The 25,193-nt window shown below is 43.3% G+C and overlaps 1 protein-coding gene and 1 pseudogene across 2 annotated transcripts in view; one reads left to right on the top strand and one right to left on the bottom strand.

Moving 5' to 3' along the window:
* The window catches only part of GSG1L (GSG1 like), a 421,789-nt gene that overhangs the window by 77,784 nt on the left and 318,812 nt on the right, over positions 1-25,193 (bottom strand). The window lies entirely within an intron of this gene.
* Positions 19,240-19,357, top strand: LOC134946395 (5S ribosomal RNA; annotated as a pseudogene).

Consider the following 25,193-nt stretch of genomic DNA (forward strand, 5'->3'; position numbering starts at 1 on the left):
TCTCAGGATACGGCCGCCCTAAAGGATCCTGCGGATAGGAATCAGGAAGCTATCTTGAAGTCAGTGTATACACACTCTGGTACTCTACTGAGACCAGCTATTGCTTCAGCCTGGATGTGTAGCGCTGTAGCAGCATGGACAGATACTCTGTCAGAGGACATAGATGCCCTGGACAGGGATACTGTCTTGCTAACCCTGGGCCATATAATAGACGCCGTCTTATATATGCGGGATGCCCAGAGGGACATTTGCCTGCTGGGCTCTAGAATTAATGCAATGTCCATTTCTGCCAGGAGGGTCTTATGGACTCGGCAATGGACAGGGGATGCCGATTCTAAAAAAACACATGGAGGTTTTGCCTTATAAGGGTGAGGAATTGTTTGGGGACGGCCTCTCGGACCTTGTGTCCACAGCGACAGCTGGAAAGTCGACTTTCTTGCCTCAGGTTTCCTCACAGCCTAAGAAAGCACCGTATTATCAAATGCAGTCCTTTCGTTCTCAGAGAAGCAAGAAGGTCAGAGGTGCATCCTTTCTTGCCAGAGGCAGGGGTAGAGGAAAGAAGCTGCACCATGCAGCTAGTTCCCAGGAGCAAAAGTCCTCCCCGGCTTCCACCAAGTCCACCGCATGACCCTGGGGCTCCACAGGCGGAGCCAGGAGTGGTGGGGGCGCGTCTCCGAAAATTCAGCAACCAGTGGGTTCGCTCACAGGTGGATCCTTGGGCTATACAAATTGTATCTCAGGGATACAAGCTGGAGTTCGAAGTGACTCCCCCTCACCGTTACCTAAAATCAGCCTTGCCAGCTTCTCCCACGGAAAGGGAGGTAGTCCTGGCGGCAATTCACAAATTGTACCTCCAGCAAGTGATAATAATGGTCCCCCTCCTTCAACAGGGAAGGGGTTACTATTCCACACTGTTTGTGGTACCGAAACCGGACGGTTCGGTAAGACCCATTCTGAATTTAAAATCCTTGAACATTTATATGAAAAAATTCAAGTTCAAAATGGAATCGCTCAGAGCGGTCATTGCAAGCCTGGAAGAGGGGGATTTTATGGTATCTCTGGACATCAAGGATGCTTACTTGCATGTCCCCATTTATCCACCTCACCAGGAGTACCTCAGGTTTGTGGTACAGGACTGTCATTACCAATTCCAGACGTTGCCGTTTGGTCTGTCCACGGCACCGAGAGTATTTGCCAAGGTAATGGCCGAAATGATGGTACTCCTTCGGAAGCAAGGAGTTACGGTTATCCCGTACTTGGACGATCTCCTCATAAGGGCGAGGTCCAGGGAGCAGTTGTTGATCAGCGTAGCACACACTCAGGAAGTGTTGCAACAGCACGGCTGGATTCTGAATATTCCAAAGTCGCAGCTGATTCCTACGACGCGTCTGCCCTTCCTGGGTATGATTCTGGACACAGAACAGAAGAAGGTGTTTCTCCCGGAGGAGAAGGCCCAGGAGTTAGTGACACTGGTCAGGGACCTCCTAAAACCAAAACAGGTGTCGGTGCATCACTGCACGCGAGTACTGGGAAAGATGGTGGCCTCATACGAAGCCATTCCCTTCGGCAGGTTCCATGCGAGGATCTTTCAGTGGGATCTGTTGGACAAGTGGTCCGGATCGCATCTTCAGATGCATCGGCTGATAACCCTGTCCCCGAGGGCCAGGGTGTCTCTTCTGTGGTGGCTGCAGAGTGCTCATCTTCTCGAGGGCCGCAAGTTCGGCATACAGGACTGGGTTCTGGTGACCACGGATGCAAGCCTCCGCGGATGGGGGGCAGTCACTCAGGGAAGAAACTTCCAAGGGCTGTGGTCAAGTCAGGAGACTTGTCTGCACATAAATATACTGGAACTAAGGGCCATATACAACGCCCTGAGTCAAGCGGAGCCCCTGCTTCGAGACCAACCAGTGCTGATTCAGTCAGCCAACATCACGGCGGTCGCCCATGTAAACCGCCAGGGCGGCACAAGAAGCAGGGTGGCGATGGCAGAAGCCACAAAGATTCTTCGTTGGGCGGAGATTCACGTACAAGCACTGTCAGCAGTGTTCATTCCGGGAGTGGACAACTGGGAAGCAGACTTCCTCAGCAGACACGACCTCCACCCGGGAGAGTGGGGACTTCATCAAGAAGTCTTCACACAGATTGCAAATCGATGGGAACTGCCACAGGTGGACATGATGGCGTCCCGCCTCAACAAAAAGCTAAAAAGATATTGCGCCAGGTCAAGGGACCCTAAGGCGATAGCTGTGGACGCGCTAGTGACACCCTGGGTGTTCCAGTCGGTGTATGTGTTCCCTCCTCTTCCTCTCATACCCAAGGTACTGAGAATAGTAAGAAAAAGAGGAGTGAGAACAATACTCATCGTTCCGGATTGGCCAAGAAGGACTTGGTACCCAGAACTACAAGAGATGATCACAGAGGACCCATGGCCTCTGCCTCTCAGACAGTACCTGTTGCAACAGGGGCCCTGTCTGTTCCAAGACTTACCGCGGCTGCGTTTGACGGCATGGCGGTTGAACGCCAGATCCTAACGGAAAAGGGCATCCCGGATGAAGTGATTCCTACGCTGATAAAAGCTAGGAAGGATGTAACAGCTAAGCATTATCACCGTATATGGCGAAGATATGTTGCTTGGTGTGAGGCCAGGATGGCCCCTACAGAGGAATTCCAGCTGGGTCGATTTCTGCACTTCCTACAGTCAGGTGTGACTATGGGCCTGAAATTAGGGTCTATAAAGGTCCAGATTTCGGCCCTATCCATTTTCTTTCAAAAAGAACTGGCTTCACTGCCTGAGGTTCAGACGTTTGTAAAGGGAGTGCTGCATATTCAGCCCCCTTTTGTGCCACCAGTGGCACCTTGGGATCTTAACGTTGTGTTGGATTTCCTGAAATCCCACTGGTTCAGTGGCGGATTTAGAGAGGGGCGATTAGGGCGAACGCCCCACCTACACATACCGGCACCGGGATGGAGGCCGGGTCCCGCAGTGGTGTTGGGAACGAGGTGGAGAACGGTGCAGCGCTGCGGGGGAAGGGGAGAGAGAGAGAGTGTCCTGACGCGCATACAGCGGCTGAGCGGCCTCTGTTCTGACCACGCCCCCTCCTTCCTGTACGTGCGTCAGGACGCTCTCTCTCTCTCCCCATCCCCCGCCGCGCTGCACCGCTCTCCACCTCGTTCCCAACGCCGCGGCGGCACCCGGCCTCCATCCGACTCCTCATGCTGCTGGCTGCAGCAGGTGTCACTGTCAGTGTATGCCATGTCTCCTACCCTCCAAACTAAAGTAAGTGTGTGTGTGTGCCCCCTCTGTGTTCCATGTCTCCCCCCTCTGCTCCTAGCTAAAGTGTATATGTCCCTGCATTATTTCGGCTCATTCAGTGTACTGTTATGTGAATTTCGGCTCATTCTACATGCTGTAATGTGAATTTCGGCTCATACATTGTGCTATAATGTGAATTTCGGCCCAGTCAGTGTACTATGATGTGAATTTTGGCTCATTCTGCGTGCTATAACGTGAATTTTGGCTCATTCTGCGTGCAATAACGTGAATTTTGTCTCATTCTGCGTGCAATAACGTGAATTTTGGCTCATTCTGCATGCTATAATGTGCATTTCGGCTCATTCTGCGTGCTATAATGTGCATTTCGGCTCATTCTGCGTGCTATGATGTGCATTTCGGTTCATTCAGTGTGCTATGATGTGAATTTCGGCTCATTCAGTGTGCTATAATGTGAATTTTGGCTCATTCTGCGTGCTATAATGTGAATTTCGGCTCATTCTGCGTGCTATAATGTGAATTTCGGCTCATACAGTGTGCTATAATGTGAATTTTGGATCATACTGTGTGCTACAATGTGAATTTCGGCTCATTCAGTGTGCTATAATGTGAATTTCGGCTCATTCAGTGTGCTATAACGTGAATTTCGGCTCATTCAGTGTGCTATAACGTGAATTTTGGCTCATTCTGCGTGCTATAACGTGAATTTTGGCTCATTCTGCGTGCAATAACGTGAATTTTGGCTCATTCTGCGTGCAATAACGTGAATTTTGGCTCATTCTGCGTGCTATAATGTGCATTTCGGCTCATTCTGCGTGCTATGATGTGCATTTCGGCTCATTCTGCGTGCTATGATGTGCATTTCGGCTCATTCTGCGTGCTATGATGTGCATTTCGGCTCATTCAGTGTGCTATGATGTGCATTTCGGCTCATTCAGTGTGCTATGATGTGAATTTCGGCTCATTCTGCGTGCTATAACGTGAATTTTGGCTCATTCTGCGTGCTATAATGTGAATTTTGGCTCATTCTGCGTGCTATAATGTGAATTTCGGCTCATACAGTGTGCTATAATGTGAATTTCGGCTCATTCAGTGTGCTATAACGTGAATTTTGGCTCATTCTGCGTGCTATAATGTGAATTTCGGCTCATACAGTGTGCTATAATGTGAATTTTGGATCACACTGTGTGCTACAATGTGAATTTCGGCTCATTCAGTGTGCTATAATGTGAATTTTGGATCATACTGTGTGCTACAATGTGAATTTCGGCCCAGTCAGTGTACTATAATGTGAATTTTGGCTCATTCTGCGTGCTATAACGTGAATTTTGGCTCATTCTGCGTGCAATAACGTGAATTTTGGCTCATTCTGCTTGCAATAACGTGAATTTTGGCTCATTCTGCGTGCTATAATGTGCATTTCGGCTCATTCTGCGTGCTATAATGTGCATTTCGGCTCATTCTGCGTGCTATGATGTGCATTTCGGCTCATTCTGCGTGCTATGATGTGCATTTCGGCTCATTCTGCGTGCTATGATGTGCATTTCGGCTCATTCTACATGCTGTAATGTGAATTTCGGATCATACATTGTGCTATAATGTGAATTTCGGCCCAGTCAGTGTACTATAATGTGAATTTTGGCTCATTCTGCGTGCTATAACGTGAATTTTGGCTCATTCTGCGTGCAATAACGTGAATTTTGGCTCATTCTGCGTGCTATAATGTGCATTTCGGCTCATTCTGCGTGCTATAATGTGCATTTCGGCTCATTCTGCGTGCTATAATGTGCATTTCGGCTCATTCTGCGTGCTATGATGTGCATTTCGGTTCATTCAGTGTGCTATGATGTGAATTTCGTCTCATTCATTGTGCTATAATGTGAATTTTGGCTCATTCTGCGTGCTATAACATGATTTTTGGCTCATTCTGCGTGCTATAATGTGAATTTCGGCTCATACAGTGTGCCATAATGTGAATTTTGGATCATACTGTGTGCTACAATGTGAATTTCGGCTCATACAGTGTGCTATAATGTGAATTTCGGCTCATTCAGTGTGCTATAACGTGAATTTCGGCTCATTCAGTGTGCTATAACGTGAATTTTGGCTCATTCTGCGTGCTATAACGTGAATTTTGGCTCATTCTGCGTGCAGTAACGTGAATTTTGGCTCATTCTGCGTGCAGTAACGTGAATTTTGGCTCATTCTGCGTGCAATAACGTGAATTTTGGCTCATTCTGCGTGCTATAATGTGCATTTCGGCTCATTCTGCGTGCTATGATGTGCATTTCGGCTCATTCTGCGTGCTATGATGTGCATTTTGGCTCATTCTGCATGCTATGATGTGCATTTTGGCTCATTCAGTGTGCTATGATGTGCATTTCGGCTCATTCAGTGTGCTATGATGTGAATTTCGGCTCATTCTGCATGCTATAACGTGAATTTTGGCTCATTCTGCGTGCTGTAATGTGAATTTCGGCTCATTCTGCGTGCTATAATGTGAATTTCGGCTCATACAGTGTGCTATAATGTGAATTTCGGCTTATTCAGTGTGCTATAATGTGAATTTTGGCTCATTCTGCATGCTATAACGTGAATTTTGGCTCATTCTGCGTGCTATAATGTGAATTTCGGCTCATACAGTGTGCTATAATGTGAATTTTGGATCATACTGTGTGCTACAATGTGAATTTCAGCTCATTCAGTGTGCTATAATTTGAATTTTGGATCATACTGTGTGCTACAATGTGAATTTCGGCCCAGTCAGTGTACTATAATGTGAATTTTGGCTCATTCTGCGTGCAATAACGTGAATTTTGGCTCATTCTGCGTGCTATAATGTGCATTTCGGCTCATTCTGCGTGCTATAATGTGCATTTCGGCTCATTCTGCATGCTATGATGTGCATTTCGGCTCATTCTGCGTGCTATGATGTGCATTTCGGCTCATTCTGCATGCTATGCATAAGTGTGCGCAGGGGGGGGTGTGCCTGGTGCGCACAGGCACCCCCTAATGTCTGGCACCCTGATCTCAAATGCCTGATGCAGCGATAGCCGAGCAGGTTGATTATTGTCCCCTCTACGCTGCATCCTGTCAGAACTGCATCACTGACCGGACACCTGGGTTAATCAAGGGTGCCACTGCCACCGGCTTTCAAATTCCTGGCTCCACCTCAATGTATAAAAACAGTGTGATGTGACGTGATTACATCATGCTTCCCACTCGCCCACCCGTCACATGCCCACATCTCTCCTTCTATGCTATGCCAACGCCAGCCACTGATGAGGAGCAGCATGCAGCCAGCGTTCCTCTTAGGAAGACAAATTTAATACTGGCAGGCGGCCGGCAGCATCTTTGACACGTCACTCGTTTTTCCAGCAGCAGCAGTAACTAGTCTGCGACTGTCAGTGTCAGTGAGTGACTGACTTGTAAATAAGCTGCTGCAGCTTGCAGGGGAAAGAGAGGGGGAGCAAGACCAGGCTGAGGAGGAGCAGTGTAATTGCAGTGAGTGCCATCAGGGTTGTTTGTATGATGCACAGCACAACATCTGACAATGTATCTGCATTATTAGGATTGGTACAAAGGTGGATATTTTATATGCGTTGACCATCAATAGATGGTGCTAGACACGCCCAAAAGGCGGTGCTAGACACACCCCTCCGATGGTGCACCCCCTAACAAAATGTGCTGCGCACGCCAGTGATGCTATGATGTGCATTTCGGCTCATTCAGTGTGCTATGATGTGCATTTCGGCTCATTCAGTGTGCTATGATGTGCATTTCGGTTAATTCAGTGTGCTATGATGTGAATTTCGGCTCATTCAGTGTGCTATAATGTGAATTTTGGCTCATTCTGCGTGCTATAACGTGAATTTTGGCTCATTCTGCGTGCTATAATGTGAATTTCGGCTCATACAGTGTGCTATAATGTGAATTTTGGATCATACTGTGTGCTACAATGTGAATTTCGGCTCATTCAGTGTGCTTTAATGTGAATTTCGGCTCATTCAGTGTGCTATAACGTGAATTTCGGCTCATTCAGTGTGCTATAACGTGAATTTTGGCTCATTCTGCGTGCTATAATGTGAATTTTGGCTCATTCTGCGTGCTATAACGTGAATTTTGGCTCATTCTGCGTGCAATAACGTGAATTTTGGCTCATTCTGCGTGCTATAATGTGCATTTCGGCTCATTCTGCGTGCTATGTTGTGCATTTCGGCTCATTCTGCCTGCTATGATGTGCATTTCGGCTCATTCTGCGTGCTATGATGTGCATTTCGGCTCATTCAGTGTGCTATGATGTGCATTTCGGCTCATTCAGAGTGCTATGATGTGCATTTCGGTTCATTCAGTGTGCTATGATGTGAATTTCGGCTCATTCAGTGTGCTATAATGTGAATTTTGGCTCATTCTGCGTGCTATAACGTGAATTTTGGCTCATTCTGCGTGCTATAATGTGAATTTCGGCTCATACAGTGTGCTATAATGTGAATTTTGGATCATACTGTGTGCTACAATGTGAATTTCGGCTCATTCAGTGTGCTACAATGTGAATTTCGGCTCATTCAGTGTGCTATAATGTGAATTTCGGCTCATTCAGTGTGCTATAACGTGAATTTCGGCTCATTCAGTGTGCTATAACGTGAATTTTGGCTCATTCTGCGTGCTATAACGTGAATTTTGGCTCATTCTGCGTGCAATAACGTGAATTTTGGCTCATTCTGCGTGCAATAACATGAATTTTGGCTCATTCTGCGTGCTATAATGTGCATTTCGGCTCATTCTGCGTGCTATGATGTGCATTTCGGCTCATTCTGCGTGCTATGATGTGCATTTCGGCTCATTCTGCGTGCTATGATGTGCATTTCGTCTCATTCAGTGTGCTATGATGTGCATTTCGTCTCATTCAGTGTGCTATGATGTGAATTTCGGCTCATTCTGCGTGCTATAACGTGAATTTTGTCTCATTCTGCGTGCTATAATGTGAATTTTGGCTCATTCTGCGTGCTATAATGTGAATTTCGGCTCATACAGTGTGTGCTATAATGTGAATTTCGGCTCATTCAGTGTGCTATAATGTGAATTTTGGCTCATTCTGCGTGCTATAACGTGAATTTTGGCTCATTCTGCGTGCTATAATGTGAATTTCGGCTCATTCAGTGTGCTACAATGTGAATTTCGGCTCATTCAGTGTGCTATAATGTGAATTTCGGCTCATACAGTGTGTTCTATAATGTGAATTTTGGCTCATTCAGTGTGCTATAATGTGAATTTTGGATCATACTGTGTGCTACAATGTGAATTTCGGCTCATTCAGTGTGCTACAATGTGAATTTCGGCTCATTCAGTGTGCTATAATGTGAATTTCGGCTCATTCAGTGTGCTATAACGTGAATTTCGGCTCATTCAGTGTGCTATAACGTGAATTTTGGCTCATTCTGCATGCTATAACGTGAATTTTGGCTCATTCTGCGTGCAATAACGTGAATTTTGGCTCATTCTGCGTGCTATGATGTGCATTTCGGCTTATTCTGCGTGCTATGATGTGCATTTCGGCTCATTCTGCGTGCTATGATGTGCATTTCGGCTCATTCTGCGTGCTATGATGTGCATTTCGGCTCATTCAGTGTGCTATGATGTGCATTTCGGCTCATTCAGTGTGCTATGATGTGAATTTCGGCTCATTCTGCGTGCTATAACGTGAATTTTGGCTCATTCTGCGTGCTATAATGTGAATTTTGGCTCATTCTGCGTGCTATAATGTGAATTTCGGCTCATACAGTGTGTGCTATAATGTGAATTTCGGCTCATTCAGTGTGCTATAATGTGAATTTTGGCTCATTCTGCATGCTATAACGTGAATTTTGGCTCATTCTGCGTGCTATAATGTGAATTTCGGCTCATACAGTGTGCTATAATGTGAATTTTGGATCATACTGTGTGCTACAATGTGAATTTCAGCTCATACAGTGTGCTATAATGTGAATTTCGGATCATTCTGCGTGCTGTAGAAACAGAATTTGTCTGCAGATAAGAACCACTTGGCCCATCTAGTCTGCCCCCTTTTTTTTTTTTTACATTATTTTTTATCTTTAACCTTATCTGATCCTTATTTCTTTGTAAGAATATCCTTATGTCTATCCCATGCATGTTTAAATTGCCCTACTGTCTTAGCCTCTACCACCCCTGATGGAAGGAATGGCGATTCGCCAGTCTGTATCACCAGTATGCAGGGTTCTCTCCACTAACTGGCAACATTTTATTAGTAATGGCAACAATAGGAAATTTAGAAGCGAACGGGAAGGGCATTACTAAGTGGGAGGGGCTATGATTAGGGGGAGGAGTCATAATTCTTAAACCTCCCCCCCTAAAAGTTAAGTCTAGATCCGCCACTGCACTGGTTTTAACCACTTAAGACCGTGGAACTAAAGTATCTCACGTGGAAAGTGGTCATGCTGTTGGCCTTAGCATCGGCGAGGCGTGTATCAGAATTGGCGGCTTTGTCATGTAAAAGCCCTTATTTGATCTTCCATATGGACAGGGCAGAATTGCGGACTCGTCCCCAATTTCTCCCAAAGGTGGTATCATCGTTTCATTTGAACCAACCTATTGTGGTCCCTGCGGCTACTCGGGACTTGGAGGACTCCAAGTTGCTGGACGTAGTCCGGGCTTTGAAAATATATGTTTCCAGAACGGCTGGAGTCAGGAAGACTGACTCGCTGTTTATTCTGTATGCACCCAATAAGCTGGGTGCTCCTGCTTCTAAGCAGACTATTGCTCGCTGGATCTGTAGCACGATTCATCTGGCTCATTCTGCGGCTGGATTGCCGCATCCAAAATCAGTGAAAGCCCATTCCACAAGGAAGGTGGGCTCTTCTTGGGCGGCTGCCCGAGGGGTCTCGGCTTTACAGCTTTGCCGAGCGGCCACTTGGTCGGGTTCAAACACTTTTGCAAAGTTCTACAAGTTTGATACCCTGGCTGAGGAGGACCTTGTGTTTGCTCATTCGGTGCTGCAGAGTCATCCGCACTCTCCCGCCCGTTTGGGAGCTTTGGTATAATCCCCATGGTCCTTACGGAGTCCCCAGCATCCACTAGGACGTTAGAGAAAATAAGAATTTACTCACCGGTAATTCTATTTCTCGTAGTCCGTAGTGGATGCTGGGCGCCCGTCCCAAGTGCGGACTTTCTGCAATACGTGTATATAGTTATTGCTTAATAAAGGGTTATTGTTATATTGTTGAGTGATGCTCAGTTGTTGTTCATACTGTTAACTGGGTAAGGTTATCACGAGTTGCACGGTGTGATTGGTGTGGCTGGTATGAGTCTTACCCTGGATTCCAAAATCCTTTCCTTGTAATGTCAGCTCTTCCGGGCACAGTTTCCCTAACTGAGGTCTGGAGGATGGGCATAGAGGGAGGAGCCAGTGCACACCAGATAGTACCTAATCTTTCTTTAGAGTGCCCAGTCTCCTGCGGAGCCCGTCTATCCCCCCATGGTCCTTACGGAGTCCCCAGCATCCACTACGGACTACGAGAAATAGAATTACCGGTGAGTAAATTCTTTTTATATATATATATATATATATATATATATATTTATTAGAGATGAGCGGGTTCGGATTTACTCGGTTCTCAAAACGGCATGTTATTGGTTCACAGACGTCACGTGTTTTGGATAGCCAATAAGAAAAATCCGTATAAAACCGAACTGGCGTTAATTCTGCCGTTACATCCGAACCCGCTGTTAGGGTCTCCTGCCCTGTGCTGCCACGTCATCATGGCAACCGGGAGACAAGTGCTAGCGGAGTGGCCTGAGCGCAGCTGATACTCCGGTTCGGATCTTTTGCTGTGCAGTGGTTACAGGCTTTGTGCACGGCAGGGGATCCGGTGCTGGTTTTTGTGCTCACAGTCTGTGAGGTCTGAGTGGGGCGTGGACAGCACCTGCTATATAAGGCCTCTTCTCAGGTTAAGCAGATGCTGCTGAATCTTTGTTGGTTAGTCAGTTCCTGAAAGTTAGCCAGTACTGTGTAGCTTTGTATTTGTTTGTTGCTTACTGCAAATAGGCCTTGGGGTTTGGTACTACACTCTGCCAATCCAGACCTAGCAGTAAAACTGGAGTCAGTCGTTTAACTTGCTGGGGTTCTTTTGCTACTCTGTGAACTTAGCAAGTTTGCGGCTGTATTCTCAGACTTGCCTGCCAAAATCCTTTCTCACTGTGCAAGGTGTTCTGGTGTCAGTTTAGTGGCAGTAAGATGAACCTGTGCACTGCAAGTGAGGATTAGGATTGTGGAGACTCTCCTTGTGTCTATCATTCCATCTCTGACCAAGGAGTTTACTGCCACACCCGTTGGTAACCCTTTAGGGTTTTGCTGTTGCCCTTAGCAACAGCATTTCGGGTTCTCTACGTATTAAAACACAACATCTTGCTTTTTCCATCTGAGCATTCCTAATACTAGGGAGACATCCAGTTTCTTAGCCTCTGGGCTTCTCTGTTCACTTTGTGTTTATTTTGTTACCCTATCACCTTCTGTGTACGTAATGTCATATTCCCCAGTCTGTCTGTGAGTTCATTTGTTTTGCATCCCTATCCGTTCAGACACCAGTACATTCCTGCAGGCACTGGTGTGCATAACAGTTCAGACACCAGTACATTCCTGCAGGCACTGGTGTGCATAACATATTCAGCAGCCCAATACTCCTGTTGAAATTTTGTGGGAATATGGAGCATACCCCTCAAAATACGTTGCAACAGGTGGTCGATCAGGTGCAGGTCCTGACTCGACAATTTAATGATTTATCCATTAAAATGCACACCTCCCAGGCTGCTGGCGGAGCTCCCGCAGCAGCAGCACCTTCAGGGGTTAAGGAGCCGAAAGTAAATCTCCCGGATCGTTTTTCTGGAGATCGCTCGCAGTTCTTTTGTTTCAAGGAGAGCTGCAAACTATACTTCCGGCTTCAGTCTTCTGGGTCGGAGATTCAGCGGGTGGGCATAGTGATTTCCTTGCTACAAGGAGACCCACAGGTCTGGGCATATGGGTTGCAGCCTGACTGTCCGTCGCTTAAAAGTGTTGATGCTTTTTTTACGGCACTGGGCATGTTGTATGATGACCCTGACAAGACGGCCTCAGCCGAGGCTCAGATTTCGATCCTTAAGCAAGGGCGAAGGCCAGTTGAGGTTTACTGTACGGAGTTTCGGAGGTTGGCCCATGATACCCAGTGGAATGACCCAGCCCTGAGACACCAGTACCGAAGAGGTCTTTCTAACCAGATAAAAGACCAACTGGTACAATATCCCTTGCCTGATAGCTTGGATCAGCTCATGCAGTTATCCATCCGGGTGGATAGACGGCTGAGAGAGCGTAGGCTTGAAAGGGAGACCGAGGTTTCCTTCTTTCCCAAGGGAACCTCAGACTCTGAGGAATTTTCCGAGGAGCCTATGCAGATTGGGGCTACCCGCCTCTCCTCGTGTGAGAAGACGCGGAGGAGACAGCAGGGGTTGTGTTTGTACTGTGGGAATAAAGGTCATGTGGTAGTATCATGCCCAGAAAAGCCGGAAAACTTCAGGGCCTGAGGGTGATGGGAAATATCCTGTCAGGCCAGAAGTCAGAATTTCCCAAGAAGACTTTTATCATTCCGGTGACCTTGAAGATCCTCGGTCAAACTGTCAAGACTGAGGCCTTTGTGGACAGTGGGGCCGATGGGGTTTTTATGGACCGCCAATTCGCCCTGAAACACTCTGTTCCCTTAGTACCCTTGGCATTGGAAATTGAGATTTGTGGGTTAAACGGGGAACCATTATCCCAAGGTAAAATTACCTCTTGCACTAGCCAGATTTCTTTGTTTATTGGAGCCACACACTCTGAAAAATTGTCCTTTTATGTGACTGTCTGTACTTTTGCCCCATTGGTGTTGGGGTTACCCTGGTTAAGGGCCCACAATCCTCAATTTGACTGGGTCTCTGGGGAGATTCTTAGTTGGGGTACTGATTGTTTCAGGAGTTGCTTGAGCCTTCCAGTCAGGCTCTCGCAGCTAAGTTTGCCAGGATTGCCAGGATGTTATGCAGATTTTGCGGACGTGTTCTCCAAAAAAGTTGCAGAGGTACTACCTCCCCATCGCCCCTATGACTGTGCCATTGATTTGTTGCCGAATGCTAAGCTTCCCAAGAGCAGGTTGTACTCCCTGTCACGTCCTGAGACTCAGGCTATGGCAGAGTACATTCAGGAGAACTTGGCTAAGGGATTTATCAGACCTTCACAGTCTCCAGTTGGGCCGGGGTTCTTCTTCGTGGGTAAAAAGGACGGTTCGTTGCGACCCTGCATCGACTTCAGGGAATTGAACCGTATCACGATTAAAAACTCATACCCACTGCCTCTCATTTCGGTCTTGTTTGACCAGCTTCGTACTGCCACCATTTTTTCTAAGATTGACCTACGCGGGGCGTACAATCTAATCCGAATAAGAGAGGGGGATGAATGGAAGACTGCCTTTAATACCCACTCAGGGCATTATGAATATTTGGTGATGCCTTTTGGGCTCTGTCATGCCCCCAGACTGATACGCTCTTTCTTCTCGCAGTTCCCCGATAAACCCGGTGGTAGGGGTTCTTTGACCCCTCGTCAGAGGGGGGGTACTGTTAGGGTCTCCTGCCCTGTGCTGCCACGTCGTCATGGCAACTGGGAGACAAGTGCTAGCGGAGTGGCCTGAGCGCAGCTGATACTCCGGTTCGGGTCTTTTGCTGTGCAGTGGTTACAGGCTTTGTGCACGGCAGGGGATCCGGTGCTGGTTTTTGTGCTCACAGTCTGTGAGGTCTGAGTGGGGCGTGGACAGCACCTGCTATATAAGGCCTCTTCTCAGGTTAAGCAGATGCTGCTGAATCTTTGTTGGTTAGTCAGTTCCTGAAAGTTAGCCAGTACTGTGTAGCTTTGTATTTGTTTGTTGCTTACTGCAAATAGGCCTTGGGGTTTGGTACTACACTCTGCCAATCCAGACCTAGCAGTAAAACTGGAGTCAGTCGTTTAACTTGCTGGGGTTCTTTTGCTACTCTGTGAACTTAGCAAGTTTGCGGCTGTATTCTCAGACTTGCCTGCCAAAATCCTTTCTCACTGTGCAAGGTGTTCTGGTGTCAGTTTAGTGGCAGTAAGCTGAACCTGTACACTGCAAGTGAGGATTAGGATTGTGGAGACTCTCCTTGTGTCTATCATTCCATCTCTGACCAAGGAGTTTACTGCCACACCCGTTGGTAACCCTTTAGGGTTTTGCTGTTGCCCTTAGCAACAGCATTTCGGGTTCTCTACGTATTAAAACACAACATCTTCCTTTTTCCATCTGAGCATTCCTAATACTAGGGAGACACCCAGTTTCTTAGCCTCTGGGCTTCTCTGTTCACTTTGTGTTTATTTTGTTACCCTATCACCTTCTGTGTACGTAATGTCATATTCCCCAGTCTGTCTGTGAGTTCATTTGTTTTGCATCCCTATCCGTTCAGACACTAGTACATTCCTGCAGGCACTGGTGTGCATAACAGTTCCGACACCAGTACATTCCTGCAGGCACTGGTGTGCATAACAGTTCAGACACCAGTACATTCCTGCAGGCACTGGTGTGCATAACACCCGCTCATCTCTAATATATATATATATATATATATATATATATATATTCCAATGTTTTGTCCGCACTCTCAGCTGTAAGGCTGTCATCAATGTGGTGCTCCACAAGAAAGCCTATAATGAGGCTTGCTCACATTTGACATGCTGGACGGTTGCCTCTGATGGTCATCTTAAAAAGGCCATTTGTGCCGAAACGTCGACATAAACTTGATGTCTTGGATGCACTGACTACATTTTTATAAACTATGGTTTGGTGAGTACCCTCTGTTAAGGCTTGATAGTCTTATATTATTCTAATATATATATATATATATTGGAAAAAGTGGATGAGATCCAAGCGACCTTAGGTGGTACAAAATCTAAGTGACTATGCAGAAGATTTCTCAAAACAGAGAGATTTATTACAAAGAACGTTTAGGACAATTGTACATATAAAAAAAGGATTTAAACATAAAAATATACCATATAAGAATGTTTTAAAAACTGTTTTCAAATTGTTTAAAAAACACTCTAAAAGGCATGTAAAAGACAAGGTACAGTAGTGCTAAAAATATTTTTTGTTAAAAATGAGAAATAAAAGAGGCTAAAATTATACAGAAAAATTCATATATATAAAAATTCGGTATAGCAAACAAAGCAGCTTATCTGAGGATATCAATAGTAGCAGGAATCAACCAACGCGTTTTGTCTGGTCTGACTTCATCAAGGGGTAGTGAGCATACTGGGACATATCATCTATATATACCCCTCTGGGTAGGAGGTGTTTGGTTACATCACTTCCTGTAGTTAATTGGTATTGTGATATGAAATTGCAAAAAACATATAATACATGAAACTGGTGGAAAGGGAGGTTTTATATGGAGCCAAGCGCTATATTTGCGCTTGTAAACTGTGCAGGGATGTTTTGTAAATCATAAAAAAACCACCTAAGGTCGCTTGGATCTCATCCACTTTTTCCAATTTTTACTCTTACTGCACACGTACAAGTGCGGGTCGTATTTAAGATCTAGCAGACGCCCCATATATAGAGGGGAGTGGTTTATAGTGACGAGGTGTATTCTTTTGGGGCACATCCATAAACTACATACTAAGTATTTCTGCTGTATCTCTGGCGCTGTTGGTTCACACTATACACACATACTTTTGTACTATTTCTTACAGCTGCCTCAGATCTGGTCAGCAGTTTTTAACACAAATATGTTCAGGCAAAATGAACGTGCGGACAAAAGGAGCAACTTATGTAATAGAATTTTTAATGAAACTAATAAACCTGAGGAGGTACCCACATCAGATAACCTGGATAATATGTTCTGGGACATTGAGAAACTACTTGTCAAGGAAATTAAAGCTTGGTGGGACATCAAAGGTTTAGAACATTATGTCAATGTGGATAGAGTCCCTAGAGGCCTCAGAATTCTAAAACAACCCACCTTTGGGACTGAAAATCAAGCCTTCATGAAAGAATGGGATAACATTTTGCATAATTGTTCGATCAATTTAATGAGATTGCTCGTCACAGAGAAAAAACGTATTCTTGTGAATCTAGAAAAGGAAATTAATGAAACCGAAAAGGGCTTTGAGAACTTCAAAGACAAGGAAGATTTTAAGATTAATGAGAAAGTTCTTAACAAAAAGCTAGAACATATAGAGGACATAGTAATTAGGAATAAAGAAAAGAAGTTTAGTAGGGACAAACAGGATTACGAAAACAATCAAGTGAAAAACTGGAACAGGTTCAGTAAAGAAGGACCACAAGAAGGAAAAGGGAGAAGGGATTATTGGCAATCCATACCACAAAAAGGGAAAAGAAGATTACCCAGTCATACTTCACGGGAAAGGAGATATATACAGATTAAGAACTACCATCAAGGAAGGAGAGAGGTATGCGTCACCACGAAAAAGACAGCTAGAAGAAGAGGATGCCGTGGGGGTGGCAGGAAAAAGTCGCTTCAAACGAAGGAATCTGCAGTAGGAAACCTTACACATAAGCGCATCTTCAATCTATCCAGCCATGATCTAACTACGCATGAAACTTCTCTCCTGAACAAAGGCTTGTCATTCGCACCTACAAAAGGGATGAATAAATTCGACACATTTGTGGACCTAAATAAATTTGTGAGGAAACTCACCCTGAAACGTCACTTTTTAAGGAAAGAAGATGCTGTTGTACGGAACTATGAGCAATCAAAATCAGGACTAAGACCAGTATCAAAATTCTACCCACTCGAATCTAAGGGCAACAACATAGGCATATTCTACGATCTTGTGATGAAAGACCTATGCGAGGCAGAGATCCAACCCATTAAAGAAAAAAACTTAACCAATAGAGAAAGACAAGCGATCAAACAAATTCAGGATAATAAGGACATTATTTTAAAACCAGCTGACAAAGGGCAAGGGCTGGTGATTATGGACCGCTCAGCATACATTGCGGAAGCCGAAAGACTTTTGGGAGATAGATCCTCGTACAAATCATTAATAGCGGATCCGAAGGAACTTTTTGTGGAGGAACTTAGAGCTATCCTCCTTAAAGGCCTTAGAAATGAAACATTATCTAAGGAAGAATACCAATACCTCCTTAACACCAACCCTGTGACCCCCATCTTTTACTTCCTCCCTAAAATCCATAAATCGATGACTAACCCACCGGGGAGGCCCATTGTGGCAGGAATTGATTCCCTAACCTCGCATCTATCAGAATATGTGGATATTTTCCTTAGAAAATACGTTATGGATTTACCAGCGTATCTTAAGGACACCACTTCAGTTCTCAACTCCATGGAATCGCAAGGATGGAAAGACACTTATAGATGGGTCACGATAGATGTGCAGTCTCTCTATACGTGCATCGAACATGAGAAGGGAATTCAGGCATGTAAGTTCTTCATGGATAAGGACCATCTCATCACGGACAATCACCAGACCTTCATTTGCGAAATTATGAATTTTATCTTGAAGCACAATTATTTTAAATTTTTGGATCAATTTTACCTCCAGACCTGTGGGACAGCAATGGGCACTATTTTTGCGCCAAGTTTCGCTAATCTTTTTAAGGGATATTGGGAAAACGAGTACATTTTTACTAACCATCCTTTTAATCCAAATATCATATTTTATAAGAGGTATATAGATTATATTTTAATCATATGGGATGGCGATGAATTCTCTTTTAAAGAATTTTTAATCTATATTTCCGACAACACCATGAACCTGAAGTTTACCTCCAACAACAGTACGGAACAAATAGAGTTCCTGGATCTGATACTGAGTCATCAAGGCAAGGATATTGTCACAAAATTTTTTATTAAAAACGTGGACACAAACAGCTATGTTCACTATCAGAGTAATCATCTTCAACAATGGAAGAATAACATTCCCCTCTCACAGTTCACTAGGATTGCAAGGAACTGCAAGAAAGAGGAGGATCGCGATGCCCAATTGTCAATTTACACAGAGAGATTTAAAGAAAAAAAGTACCCTGATCATATTTTAACAGCAGCCAACACCAAAGTGAGAACCTTTGAGAGAAAAGATCTTCTGAAATATAAGTCAAAAGAAAACACCCAAGATACCGTCAGATTCATTACCGGTTACAGTAGACATGACAACCTGATTAAATGAACACTCAAATCACATTGGAATATATTGCTAATGGATCCCATTCTTAAAGACTACTTACCAACGGCACCACAGGTGGTATTCAGGAAATAACAGAATTTAAAAGATCTCCTTGCGCCAAGTATGTTGAGAAAACATGAAGCTCCCACAGGTGTACTACACAAATGTGTGGGCTGCTTCAAATGTGGTCATTGCAACATCTGCAAATACGTTAATCCAAACAGAAAGACATTTAAGAACACTGGTGAAACTAAGGAGTATAAGATTAAGCACTTTATTAACTGCAATACATCCTTGGTCATCTACCTCCTGGAGTGTCCCTGTAAGATGAAGTACATCGGCAAAACAAAGAGACCACTTAAAATCCGTATACAGGAGCACGTAAGGAATATTAAGAACAGAGTCCAAACGAATGCCGTATCCAGACATTTTTTACAACACCATGGCTCCAACCCGGAAGAACTTACATTCAAGGGCATGGAACTAGTGACACTCGGAGAAAGAGGAGGGGACCTCTCCAATCTACTATCAAGAAGAGAGATGTTCTGGATACATGAAATGAAATCACTCCATCCAGACGGACTGAATGAAGGCTACGAAATAGCCCCTTTTTTATGAACGTAAGCCTGATATTCCATTCCTCTCCCTCTAGTTACCATCCACCATACCTTTCTCCCACGGATAGATGCGGAGAGGCATTAGAACCTCAGTTAAATTCCTAATTGTGAATGCCCAGATCCCAAATTACAGTCATACCACACTGGATATGCCCAAATTCGTCCGATCTTGGAAGCCAAGCAGTGTCGGCCCGGCCAGTACTGGGTAAGGAAACTTCCCAAGAAGACCGGGTGCTGTAATAATAACTGGATCAACGGCGCGCTCTCTATATCCATACTAATAATAAAAATACTTCTATGACGGTTTCTCCAATCATTTAAATGACAATGTTGCTTACCATAGCAATTTTGTTAGTGCATTTATCCCATACTCAACATATGTACCTAAATCAGAACCTTTCCTGTTACCAATTTGTGACACATTATTTGACATGTTATCGTCCCCATAGGGACATGATATGCTTTAAATGCATATCAAATAAAGATCTTGATATATACTGTATTTTAACCTTAGCACCTAAGTCCACAGCAATATGAGGAATTTGTACTCACACCATGTATTATAGATGCATTCCAAATGTTTATAAGCACTAATTCCGTTTTTATCTTTATTTATATGTTGCTTTCCGATTTTGGAGACAAAAGAAATATCTATTACCTATTCATTTGAATGAACTATATCTATGAAAACATGGCCGCCGCCAGCCGCTTCCACTCTATGGGACTGTCTAACCTCATAGGCTACAGTAAAATGGCCGCCGCACCTTCATGTGTACCAGCCAGCACATGCTCAGAAGAACTTTCCGGACACCGGAAGTGGGGCGGAAATGACGCAAATTGCGTCATAAACCGGAAATGAACATCTCTGAACATTTTTTATGATTTACAAAACATCCCTGCACAGTTTACAAGCGCAAATATAGCGCTTGGCTCCATATAAAACCTCCCTTTCCACCAGTTTCATGTATTATATGTTTTTTGCAATTTCATATCACAATACCAATTAACTACAGGAAGTGATGTAACCAAACACCTCCTACCCAGAGGGGTATATATAGATGATATGTCCCAGTATGCTCACTACCCCTTGATGAAGTCAGACCAGACGAAATGCGTTGGGTGATTCCTGCTACTATTGATATCCTCAGATAAGCTGCTTTTTTTGCTATACCGAATTTTTATATATATGAATTTTTCTGTATAATTTTAGCCTCTTTTATTTCTCATTTTTAACAAAAAATATTTTTAGCACTACTGTACCTTGTCTTTTACATGCCTTTTAGAGTGTTTTTTAAACAATTTGAAAACAGTTTTTAAAACATTCTTATATGGTACATTTTTATGTTTAAATCCTTTTTTTTATATGTACACTTGTCCTAAACGTTCTTTGTAATAAATCTCTCTGTTTTGAGAAATCTTCTGCATAGTCACTTAGATTTTGTACCAACTAAGGTCGCTTGGATCTCATCCACTTTTTCCAATTTTTACTCTTACTGCACACGTACAAGTGCGGGTCGTATTTAAGATCTAGCAGACGCCCCATATATAGAGGGGAGTGGTTTATAGTGACGAGGTGTGTTCTTTTGGGGCACATCCATAAACGACATACTAAGTATTTCTGCTGTATCTCTGGCGCTGTTGGTTCACATATATATATATATATATATATATATATATATATTATATATTATTATTTTTTTTTTTTGTTTAGCAAAAATAGTCTCTGGGGGCAAACAAATTATTTGCACAAGTGACATACAGAATATAAACAGATACAAATATACTCTGAATTCATAGAAATGAATAAATACTCTATATTGTAAAATAATGTAAATAAACCATGGATGCAAAATTATACTAACCAAATGAAAGTTCCAAAAACCTGTTATTGCTCTTACCCTTCTTATAACCTGCGACTGAAAATGGATAAATGGAACAGCAGATATCAAGTGAGGGGAGGTGGAGTCTATTGGGAACAGGTATTCTGGTTTAGTGGATCCAGCTGAACAATTGGCAGCAGAGTAAAGGGGGGTACTCACGGGAGAGATGTGTGCTGAGCGATCTTAACACAGACCGCTCAGCACACATCTCTCACCCCGCTCAGCACAGCGCGATGTGCTGAGCGAGGGGGAATGCCGACGGGGGGCCGCTCACTTCACACAACGGTGAAGTGAGCGACCTGCTAGATTGAGCCTGCATGCAGCTCAATCTAGCATCGGCGATAGCCCCGCGCATCGCTATCGCTGGGGGGCATACACACGGCAGATCCGTGCTTAAAATCTAAGCAATCTAGCAAGATTGCTTAGATTTTAAGCACGGATCTCTCCGTGTGTACCCCCCTTAACAGAGCAGAGTGAATACTGTATAAGTAATAAGTAATGGTGTGTACACACGGTGAGATATTTTCTTACGATTTTGACTATATAATCAAAATCGTAAGAAAAGTTAGTGCAGATCGCAAGGTAAAAGTCACCTTGCGATCCTGATTTCATGCCGATGCGCGGTCCCGCGTGGTCGGCATCGCAAACCTAGATAGACTGTGCAGGCAAGACAATTTTGACTATCTCTATAGAAGAGATAGTCAAAACTGACACTCAGCCAAAATCGCACAGTCAGTATCGCAAGCGCACACATTATGTGCTTGCGATGCCGACCTAGCCCCTGTTGCATAGTGACAATCGGGCATAGCCCGAATCTCACCGTGTGTATGGGCCTTCAGAGGGATGTACAGTATGTGACAGCAGACGTGCACATTGACTGGGGAGCCGAGCTGAAGGTTCCTTAACACATTTCTCTGACACAAAGTTGGCATTTTCAAAAGAAATAGTCAGAATATACTCTTTACTTTGCACTAGTAATACAGCTGTTGTGTCACTATCCCATGGACTATGGGGGGGGGGCAATTCAGATCTGATCGTAGCATAAAATTTGTTAGCAGTTGGGCAAAACCATGTGCACTGCAGGGGAGGCAGATATAACATTTGCAGAGAGAGTTAGATTTGGGTGGGTTATTTTGTTTCTGCGCAGGGTAAATACTGGCTGCTTTATTTTTACACTGCAATTTAGATTTCAGATTGAACACACCCCACCCAATTCTAACTCTCTCTGCACATGTTATATCTGCCCCCCCTGCAGTGCACATGGTTTTGCCCAACTGCTAACAAATTTGCTGCTGCGATCAGATCTGAATTAGGCCCCATGTACAGTAACAATATTCATAAAAGGTCTATAACAAAACAAAAAATTCTTAAACTGCATTTTAAAGAAATCCATGTTAACTTTAGAAACTTTGTTATATTTTACATTTATAATTCAGATCTTGCATCAATCTCACTTAAAATGATTGTCATTTTGTTTTATAGATCTGTTATCAGTAAAGAATTTAGTGTAGACACATATCTTCATTGTACAGTATTACTAATTGTCTTAAGTGGGCTTCTCAAATGAAGTCATGAAACCATATGTGAGTTAGGAGTGCCCACTTATACTATGGCAATGCAATCTAGAAATACCATACTTTTTAACTTTTTTATTTGTGGGGCAATTGTATTAAGCCTGGAGAAGTGATAAAGTAGTGACAAAGAAGTGATAAGTGGAAGGTGATAACGCACCAGAAAATCATTACGGGTTTGCGAAAATAACAGTTAGGAGCTGATTGGCTGGTTCATTATCAGCTTCCACTTATCACTTTTATATCACTGCTTTATCACTTCTCCAGGCTTAATACATCTACCTCTGTGTCTCAAATCTACAAAGAAACAAAATGATTTTTTTTAATATTATGTATGTGATTATGTCACAATTTAATAATAAATTAATGAATCGTTCCCTAGGTAATTTGTATTGCCTGAATTTTTAGTTATAATCTTTTGATATCACAGTGTACTCAAGCTGGGAGCTGCTAGTTACATTTTATTACATTGTTGTTCTAGGTTGGTGGTTTTCAAGCGCTAGGGAATTTTTTGTTTTAAATGAAATATTAGATAGAGATCATTATGCAGAATACATGCAATTAGTTTTCCAACAGAATTAATTAAAACTAACACATTATTTGATTCCATTCTTTGAGGTATCTACAGCCACCTGAAGTAGGTATATAATCACATAATAACATCGGTATGCACACATTTATCAGGGGTGGGGGAAATTTACTAGAAGACCCTACTAATATACTGTATGATATCTTTTTACATGGTGATAAAAATCTGTTTTAATGAGGACCAGCCAATATCTCACAGATCCTGACTGCATGACCAACTACAGACCAATATCAAACCTTCCTTTTCTAGGAAATGTTATTGAGAAAGTGGTTGCAACTCAACTGGAAACATGCCTGACAACCCATGATATTTGTGATCCATTTTAATCAGGATTCAGAAGAAGATCGTCTGATTGCAAGAGACAGAGATGACTGTTAATCTTAATCCTTATGGATCTCTCTGTAGCATTTGATACCGTGAACCATGCGATTCTGATTAAACACCTGAAAAAAATGCTCTGGACTGGAAAGCACCATCCTTAGCTGGTTCAAATAATTTCTCATCAGCAGTTCACAGAGAGTTTCATCTGGAGTATACTCATCATCAACAGTGCCACTGCTATGTGGTGTTCAACAAGGTTCTATACTATCCACCATGGTTTTTGCAGTGTACATGCTACCACTGGGTCAAATAATCAGGTGCAATGGCCTGGTCTACCACTGCTATGCAGATGATACATAACTGTACCTGTCCTTTGCTCTGGGTGCTGAGAGTCCAATAATAACCCTAAATGGCTGTCTAGCTGAGCGTCAGCAGTGGGTGAGTGCCAGTTGGCTGCAACTGAATCCTGATAAAACAGAGGTTCTTATGATAGGACCTCAAAATCAACAGGACAAGACTGCAGCATAGCCAAATAAATGGACATACACTTGGGTACTCAGAATTACAAAACACTTATTATGTACAGAATATTGGCATTGCCCTAGATTGTGGCTTGGCACTTAAACATCAGCTATCAACAACAATCAAATCCTCATTCTTTCATCAGAGAATCATATTGAGAATCAAGCATTTAATTCTCTCTGAAGATCTGCCAAAAGTCATACATGCATTTGTATGATCTCAATTAGACTACTGTAATGCCCTCTACCTTGGTGTCCAAGCAAAATATAACCAACCAGCTCCATTCCAGCCACATAGCAACCATTCTCTACTCCCTCTACTGGCTGCCTGTAAAATCACAAATTGTTTTCAAGATTGGCTTACTGACTTTCAGAGCCCTACATGACCTAGGTACCTGAAGCAGATTTTGATTCCATACTTCCCCACTCGATTACTGTGATATATAGATGAAAGACTTTTAGCTGTACCTGGAATCTCCCGTAATTCATCGGGGGGTCAAGCTTATAGCCATGCAGCTCCAACTCTATGGAACTTGCTTCCACCCACTCTAGAATATTGAAAAAAACAGACTCAAGACTTTCTATTTTACTCATGCATTCCCTTAATGTCCCTTTAATATTTCCATGCTCTCTGTATTTTATGAAAAGCTTTGCTGTACTGTATTCTGTTCATTCTATCCTTTAAGCTCCTTGGAGAAAGGAGCATTATATAAATACTATTATTATTACAGCTTGGGACCAGACGTATTTTGGATATCAGATTTTTCCGTATTTTGGAATAATTGCATACCATAATGAGATATCATGGTGATGGGACCTAAATCTAAGCACAGAATGTATTTATGTTACATATACACCTTATACACACAGCCTGAAGGCAATTTTAGCCAATATTTTTTATAACTTTGTGCATTAAACAAAGTGTGTCTACATTCACACAATTCATTAATGTTTCATATATACCTTATACGCACAGCCTGAAGGTCATTTAATACAATACTTTAACTAACTTTGTCTATTAAACAAAGTTTGTGTACATTGAGTCATCAAAAAACAAAGGTTTCACTATCTCACTCTCATTCAAAAACGTCCGTATTTCGGAATATTCAGTATTTCGGAATATTTGGATATGGGATACTCAACCTGTATTATTATTATTATTATTATTATTATTATTATTATTATTATTATTATCAT

The sequence above is a fragment of the Pseudophryne corroboree genome, chromosome 7, assembly GCF_028390025.1.
Source record: "Pseudophryne corroboree isolate aPseCor3 chromosome 7, aPseCor3.hap2, whole genome shotgun sequence".
NCBI classification, from domain to species: domain Eukaryota; kingdom Metazoa; phylum Chordata; class Amphibia; order Anura; family Myobatrachidae; genus Pseudophryne; species Pseudophryne corroboree.